A 9,356-nucleotide genomic window follows, 5' to 3' on the forward strand; every position below is an offset into this window, starting at 1 on the left:
CATAGAAAACCATAGAACCTGTCCTTGAGCTCTCTAATAGTGTTTCAAAGAATACTAACATCCCGGGTACGAAATCGAGAAGCGATAACATCAGAACGATCCCTACGATGTAAGTATCGCTATATCGCCTCTCTTTTTCTTTGTAGTTTGAGTTTTGGAATATATTTAATAGTTAATAAAATGCCTAATTTCTGTATTTAAGTGTTTAAATATCAAGGATGGTTGATAAATTCTTTTTTTGATATTTAGAACTCACGGGACGGTGATCGAAAGTCGTAAGTTCGATTTATTTCACTTTTAGTGGACTGTTTTGTAGTCCACTCACGTTGGCTTATTGTCCTTCTGATTTATGGAGATTGGAAGGATGAAGGGCGTGGAGAAACGCCACATGTGGTAGGGTAGTAGGTTGGTCGCTCGTTGTTACAATTTCAGGTTAATTGATAACTTATTGATTGGGTATGTTATGGTATATTTGGGGAATTTGTTGTATTGAAGGTCCCGAATTGTAGTTGGGTTATTTTTGAGTTGTTGTTTATATTATATTTGTATCTTACCTATAGTAGGCTTGAGGGAGCTGTGAAATCAGGGAAAATACTGCCCGTTTTATTTTAGAATCGAGTTATCATTTGAGATACGTGATATACCACAGCCATCTAAGTTGTACACGCATTTTTTTGTTATAGGGTTGGCGTGCTAGTTGTCGTAAGCATGTTGTTGAGTTGCATTAACGACTTGAGGTATGTTAAGGCTATCCCTTCTTTCCTTTTGTCATGATCGGTACGATACAAACGAAACGAGCAAATGCACAACTTTCATAAATGACTCTATTCATTGAAGTATTAGAGATGTCTACGTTCTTGATTCCCCATGTGAATTATTATTATATTGTTACACCCCATATTTTCGTACGTTAAAGTTTCGTCGTAAGTTAATCGACGTAAGTTCGGGAATGAGATTATTTTGAGATCATAAGCCTTATACTATTTCAAACAAGTGATGAGTAAATTCGTGAAGGTGAGAAGGTAAGCAAATCGAAAAAAATGAATTTTCGTCGAAGTTTGTCATGTTGGGATAAAATACGGTCCAAGCTAAAATACCCGATATTTATGGACTAGTGCCATACAAGATACCACATGACCATGATAGTAAGGTGTATAAAGTGTGTTAAATGTGAGTAGTATTTTAAGTAATTTGGCATAATCCTTAATTATGTGAATTATTGGATAATGGGAGAATTAACTAATTAATCAAGTGATTAGTGAATAATTAATCCAAATATCTGGATAACAATTACATCTAAAAACGTGGCAGCACATCAATGCAAATTGGTGACTCTTAAATCATAATGCAAGGTGCCCAAATTGTATGAATTTTGGTTGCAAAGTCTTCAAAGTGGGGCCACCTAAAAAATTTAATATACCATTCCTAGTCCAAGATTCACTTTCTAGTTCTAATCTCTTAGAAACATTACTATCCAAAATCATAAAAGAGTTTCAACCAAGCACATAAGAAACATTGTCCAAATCACTTTCGGCCAAGATTTTCTTGGATGGAAACGTTATCCAAGAGTTTCTTATCCAAAGCACATAAGAAATGTCATTTTGGGGATGGAAAGGTTTCGGCCAAGATCTTCTTTGAGCAACGTGATTGCGTTGAGCTTTTCATACAACTTGTTCCATATTTTGTCGCAATTAACGTGTGTTAGAGGAATTGTCAAGAGAATCGACTCAGGTATGTCAAGGTTATCCCTTATTTCTTTTGGCATGATCCATACGACACAAATGAAACGAGAAAATGCACAATTTCCATACATGACTCTATTCATAGAAATATTAGAGATGCTTATGTTCTTAATTCCCCACGTGTCATATTATTTTATCATCTGTTCATGTGTCTAAAAAATATGTAAGTTGGTAAAGTTTCTTTCATGATATTAATCAGAGGCATAATAGTCTTATGACGTACTGAGAGATTTTATTAATGTATTTCATATGCATTTCATGCATTTATACATGCACATTGACCCATGATCAGATGACGTGTTATATATATATATATATATATATATATATATATATATATATATATATATATATATATATGGGAAAGGTTATGGCGTTATATACGCACTACCACCTGATCAGCTGGTATACGTTGATGATTTTGCCCACAGTGGCCGAGATGATATGATGGGATGCCCTCAGAGGCTGATGATGTTATGAAATATATACCTATGCACGATATGACATTCATACGCATATGCATGACACTATAATTATTTCATAATTTACAGAGTTATCCAGACATACAGGTTGAGTCATTTACTCTATATTTCTTCCATGTCTGTTATGTACTTATTTATGTGCCTTACATACTCGGTACATTATTCGTACTGACGTCTCTTTTGCAAAGGGACGTTGTGTTTCATGCCCGCAGGTTCCGATAGACAGGTCGAGAGTCCTCTAAGTAGGCCATCAGATCAGCGAAAGATGTTGGTGCGCTCCATTTACTCCGGAGTTGCTTGTTTGGTCAGTATGATTTAGACGTGTATTGTTTGGTATGGCGGGGTCCTGCCCCGACCTTTGTGATAAGTATGTACTCTTAGAGGCTTGTAGATAGATGCCATGTATAGGAATAATTGTATGGACTTGCCGGCCTATGTTTTGAGTTTACAAATGATCATATTGGCCTTATAGGCCTGTATATCACATGTATAAGTTTTTATATCAGGTTGGGGTTGTCCTATATTAAGTATTTCTCTATGTTTATTCTGGTTAGCCCATGACGGCCCGTTTGGCCCATTTGCCAACGAAAGTACAATAAGAAAGATATGTTATGTTGGTACTCGGTTAAGTAAGGTACCGGGTGCTCGTTGCAGCCCATAGGTTTGGGTCGTGACAAAAGTGGTATCAGAGCAGTTCTGTCCTAGGGAGTCTACAAGCCGTGTCTAGTAGAGTCTTGTTTATGGATGTGTCGTGCACCATACTTATAAGCAGGAGGCTACAGGGCATTTAGGACTGTCACTCTTTCTTCTTACTCTAGATCGTGTGGTAGTGCCCAGTTGTAAGAACTCAATCTTCTAAACTCTATCTTATTCATAATATGACGATGCCTACATCTAGAAAGACGATTGGTAAGGGATATAGTTGTGGAAGAGTTGAGTCAGAGAAACTCGATTTTTGCATCATGCTTTTGATGGATAAAGATGAGGTATTCAGCAGATCATGTGTATACTAAGATGTGTAAGCTTCTTGATAAGAATCCCTAAGGCAAGAATGCCTATCCACTCTTATGGTAAAATACAATGAAAGAATCAGAAGGTATAAGTTTCAACAAGTAAAAGAAGCAAGATGAAGAAGGGTACGAGGCACCCAGTTAATGAAGAATAACTGTATTTACAACTCAGGCAGAGAAATATAAGACTTTTGAGTTACCTTCAACAGTAACAGAGGTATGTACAATTGGCCACACCGATCTCAGTTATGCCATATAGGAGCTAATATATATGGTATAAGAGAAGGACGGGTATCAGGATCCGACTGGGTTTAGAGTGACCCAAAATGGTGGATGGATTGTTTGCGTTAGTTGACATTTCCGAAGGATAATGTGCCGATAGATCTCCTTGTGAGACACCCAGATGGTGCACTCTAAAATAGTACAACTAGATATGAGTATTACAAATATAGGCACTGAAAGCAAAGAAAGGATAAATATTATCTTAATATGACTCCCGTCCCTAGTAGAGAAATAATGTTAAGCAACCTGAAGAGCAGTGGATGGAGGAAAGGGGAGCTAAAAACAAAAGAATATCTTGTCAAAGTTTTCAGAATAAAGTGATAGACAGAAATATTAGCAGAAAATAAGAAGAGAGTACATTATGAGTAAGATGTGATACCTGGATGATAACGGTAAAACAAATGACAGTATTATAGAGTCTATAGTCAAGTGAAGAAAAAGATGAGAAGTGACAGGCCTTGAGATAAAAGAGTATAGGCTAGAAAGTCATACCCTCATTTCGACAAACAAGTTCGTGAACAAAAGGAAAAGTTAGACCCCCAAAGTAATACAAATCAGTATGGGCTGGTAAACAAGGTAAACTAGACATGAATTAGGGATTGAGTGATTTGATAATAGTCGGCATTATGAGAATTTCAGAGATTGCATTCCGGCAATAATAGAATGGACAACAGAAGAAGATTCATGAGAAATTCAGAGAATGGTGATTCATGAAAATGCTTCCCTAAAGTAAACAATGAGAATTACCGCAAGGCGAGTAAGGGTCATCAGTAATGTGAGAAAACGCCAAAGATAAAGAGGTAAAACATCTATAGGTAGCTCGTCATAGCACTAAATCTTAGCACTTCCCTAAAGGGGGGAATATGGAGTGATGTGGCATTAAGTTAGAGACAAGTAGTTCTAGTAACTATGTAATGATAAAGGAAGAAGCAAAAAAAAAGGGACGAGATTGCATTTATTCAAAGCCTACAGATATGCTACGAATCCAGAACATTATGCAAACACGACATCAAGAAAAGGAAGTAAGGGTCCCTAACCGGGATGTTTTTGATAAATAGTAAGTTAAGACAAAAGGAATAACCCAAAAAAGATTATGCGGAATATGGATATGAGAATGGACTAACGAGTAGTTAGTAGTTAATTCAGGAAGAGCCTAGTTATGGCTAGACAAGAGGATACAGACAAATCAACAGATCATGCAAGATAAATATAGTGAACCCAACATGGGGAATTCAGTCTCGCAGATATGACCTCGGAACCTTTGAGAAATATTCAGATAGAAGTTGGGGTAGTTAAAGGTGACATATAAGTGTTACGGAAATAAAAGAGGATGCCACTAGAAACAGTCAAAATTTAAGTTCAAAAGCAACCCTACAAGCACAAGGGCATGGAGATAACTAATTATGGATAATTATAGGTGAGAAAGGATTCAAGATCATATGGGTTGTATGGAATTCTAATATGTGTGGGCACTAAGATAAACCAAGTATTCATGCAAAAAGTAAGATTATTTATACACCAGAAGTGCAAGTATTATAATAAAGCCTCAAGTTATGGATGTGAATTATACCTATGTGGAAGGAAGGTCATGAAAGATATACAAGACGTGATGCAAGATTTTAAGGTAAGTAAGGTGAAGGTGAACAACGTACGCGATACTCAAATGTAGGAGGTTGTGAATAGTCCATACTTGGGATAGAAGGCTAAAAGCACGGGGATTCAGTATCCAAGAATGATAATGGCATCGTTAGTGGCATGTCTTCTAGCCTATGGTTTCCAGGTATCGAGGAGGCTAATTAAGAGAGTAAAGAAGAGACGATGTGATGTCGCGCTTGATGTTCCAGAATGACATAAGGAAATCTATGACGCAAGCAAGTTGAAGGAAGGTTGCGAGTAGTATAAATAGATATACGTAGGACGCAAGCTAAAGTATGGTAAAGAAACAAGGTTTTAGAAAGACAGGAATAAGGTCAATAAAGGGTGAATGAGGAGGTGACGAGAAACAGGTAAGTTCTCGGGATTAAGCCTGTGAAAACAAGAGAGCTAATGATCTCTCTAAGTTATAGCAAGTTCAGTGTAGCGTGAATAAACTCAAGGGAGTCTAAGACTAATAGCATTTGAAAGAGATGGAATATTTTCCTGATAGTACAATGAGGGTGTAATTGTGATGGATAAAGGATGACGTTTAGGCCTTCGAGTGAGTAAAGATTTGAAGAGGATTTCATGGATTGTACGAGATTAAAATACCCACGTAAGTGAAACACATTGGGATGCTATAAAATATGGTCATTGAAGTACAGTATCACCCCTAAGTGGATCAGGAAAATCACTTCAAATATTCCTCGATGTAACGTAAGACCTAGTGGCAAGGTATGACGTAAGACGTTTCAACTTATCAGTGGTATATTGTAAATTAATATTGAGGTGAATTAACAATGGATGGACAAAAGTCACAAAGTATGAGATGAGATTAGGCCACCATTCTTAAGATGAACAATAATGAGGAAGCAATAAATGACTTAGATTTATACATATGGGATAAGCAACGAAAGTAACCTGGAGTTCGGTAGCATCCCTCAGTAACGATAAATCGAGGTAAGGGTTATGGCATAGTATGACCTACCTAGGTGCAGTAAAGTCATACGGATGGATAAACGAAATAAGGTATAGCAATATTCGTGAGTTCAACAAAGTACCGAACGAAGAATTTCGGTATACCCATAGATGCCCAAAGGGCTATCTTATCAAGCTCTGTATATGTTTACGAAGTGAAGCCTAGAGATTAGGTAAAAGCTAGAGGAAAAAAAGAAAGGAGAATCGCATAGGCGTACTTACAAGGAAAAAGTCGTACAAGCTGCATGACAGAAGGTAGCAAGAGCTACGAGATTGGAAGAATCCCAACCACAGGCCGTGGTGTAAGAAAGAGACCTACAGGTAGGAATACCCTAGACTTTGGATTTATTTACAGAACAACTGCCTAAGATGGTAAGGAGAGTACTAAAGTATTCACAAGGACTATAGGCCATGATAATAATAAGTACATCAGTCAACATTCGAGAACGAATGTTCCAAAGGGGGCAATGATGTTACACCCCATGTTTTCGTACGTTAAAATTTTATCGTAAGTTAATCGACGTAAGTTCGGGAATGAGATTATAAGCCTTATGCTATTTCAAACAAGTGATGGGCAAATTCGTGAAGGTGAAAGGGTAAGCAAATCGAAAAAAATGAATTTTCGTTGAAGTTTGTCATGTTGGGATAAAATACGGTCCGAGCTAAAATACTCGGTATTTATGGACTAGTGCCATACAAGGTACCACATGACCATAATAGTAAGGTGTATAGAGTATGTTAAATGTGAGTAGTATTTTAAGTAATTTGACATAATCCTTAATTATGTGAATTATTGGATAATAAAGAATTAACTAGTTAATCAAGTGATTAGTGGATAATTAATCCAAATATCTGGATAACAATTACATCTAAAAACGTGGCAGCACATCAATGCAAATTGGTGACTCTTAAATCATAATGCAAGGTGCCCAAATTGTATGAATTTTGGTGGCAAAGTCTTCAAAGTGGGGCCACCTAAAAAATTTAATATACCATTCTAGTCCAAGATTCACTTTCTAGTTCTAATCTCTTAGAAACGTTACTATCCAAAATCATAAAAGAGTTTCAACCAAGCATATAAGAAACATTGTCCAAATCACTTTCGGCCAAGATTTTCTTGGATGGAAACGTTATCCAAGAAACGTTATCCAAGAGTTTCTTATCAGAATCACATAAGAAATGTCATTTTGGGGATGGAAAGGTTTCGGCCAAGATCTTCTTTGAGCAACGTGTTGAGCTTTTCATACAACTTGTTCCATGTTTTGTCGCAATTAACGTGTGTTAGAGGAATTGTCAAGAGAATCGGCTCACATATGTTAAGGATATCCCTTATTTCTTTTGACATGATCAATACGACACAAACGAAATGAGAAAATGCATAATTTCCATACATGACTCTATTCATAGAAATATTAGAGATGCTTATGTTCTTGATTCCCCACGTGTCATATTATTTTATCATTTGTTCATGGGTCTCAAAAATACGTAAGTTGGTAAAGTTTATTTCATGATATTAATCAGAGGAACAATGGTCTTATGACGTACTGAGAGATTTTATTAATGTATTTCATATGCATTTCATGCATTTATACATGCACATTGACCCATGACCAGATGGCGCTATATACGCGTATATATATGTATATATATGTATATGGGATATGGGAAAGGTTATGGCATTATATACGCACCACCACCTGATCAGCTGGTATACGTTGATGATTTTGCCCACAGTGGCCGAGATCATATGATGGGATCCCCTCAGAGGCCGATGATGTTATGAAATACTTACCCATGCACGATATGACATTCATACGCATATGCATGACACTATAATTATTTCATGATTTACAGAGTTATCCAGACTTACATGTTGAGTCATTTACTCTATATTTCTTCCATGTCTGTTATGTACTTATTTATGTGCCTTATATACTCGGTACATTATTCGTACTGACATCCCTTTTGTCTGGGGATGCTGCATTTCATGCCCGCAGGTTCCGATAGACTGGTCGAGAGTCCTCCAAGTAGGCCATCAGATCAACGGAAGATGTTGGTGCGCTCTATTTTCTCCGAAGTTGCTTGTTTAGTCAGTATGATTTAGACGTGTATTGTTTGGTATGGCGGGGCCCTGCCCCGACCTTTGTGATAAATATGTACTTTTAGAGGCTTGTAGACATATGCCATGTATACGAATGCTTGTATGGCCTTGCCGGCCTATGTTTTGAGTTTATAAATGATCATGTTGGCCTTATAGGCTCGTATATCACATATATAAGTTTTTATATCAGGTTGGGGTCGTCCTATATTGAGTATTCCGCTATATTTATTCTGGTTAGCCCATGACTGCCCGTTTGGCCCATTTGCCAATGAAAGTATAATAAGAAAGATATGTTATGTTGGTACTCGGTTAAGTAAGGTACCGGGTGCTCGTTGCAACCCATAGGTTTGGGTCGTGACATATATCTTCTATTCATGGGTCTTAGAAAAATACGTAGTTAATAAATTTTATCCGAAAGGCATATCGATCTTATTAACGTATTTTTTATGCATTTCATTCATTTATACATGTACATTGACCCATAACCAGATGGCGTTATATACACGTATATTATATGTATATGGGATATGAAAAAAGTTTACGGCATTATATACGCACCACCACCTGATCAGCTGGTATACATTTATGATTTTGCCCACAGAGGTTGAGATGATATGATGGGATACTCTCAGAGGCTTGATAATATTATGTACGCATATACCTATGCATGATATGACATTTATACGCATACGCGTGACATTATAAATATTTGCTTGATTCATAGAGCTATTCAGACTTACAGGTTGAGTTCCTTACTCCATGTTTCTTTCATGCCTTGCATACTCAGTACTTTATTTGTACTGACGTCCCTTTTGCCTGGGGACATTGTGTTTCATGCCCGCAGGTCCCAATAGATAAGTTGAGAGTTCTTCTAGTAGGCTATCAGCTCAGCAGAAGGTATTTGTGCACTCCACTTGCTCCGGAGTTGCCTATTTGGTCAGTATGGTTTGAATATGTATTGATTGGTATGTCTAGGCCTTGTCCCGACCTTTATGACATTTATGTACTCTTAGAGGCTTGTAGACAGATGACATTTATATGGATACTTGTATGGCCTTATCGGCCTATGTCTTGAGTATACAAATGATCATGTCGGCCTTATAGGCACGTATGTCACATGTATAAG

The 9,356-nt window shown here is 37.1% G+C and overlaps 1 long non-coding RNA gene across 1 annotated transcript; it reads left to right on the forward strand.

Moving 5' to 3' along the window:
- On the forward strand, positions 1 to 8,435 carry LOC138906775 (uncharacterized). The gene is made up of 3 exons (XR_011414416.1): positions 1 to 109; positions 684 to 737; positions 8,127 to 8,435. It is a non-coding gene; the product is annotated as an uncharacterized lncRNA (long non-coding RNA).
- The last annotated feature ends 921 nt before the right edge of the window (positions 8,436 to 9,356 follow it).

The sequence above is a fragment of the Nicotiana tomentosiformis genome, chromosome 2 (assembly GCF_000390325.3).
Source record: "Nicotiana tomentosiformis chromosome 2, ASM39032v3, whole genome shotgun sequence".
NCBI lineage: Eukaryota > Viridiplantae > Streptophyta > Magnoliopsida > Solanales > Solanaceae > Nicotiana > Nicotiana tomentosiformis.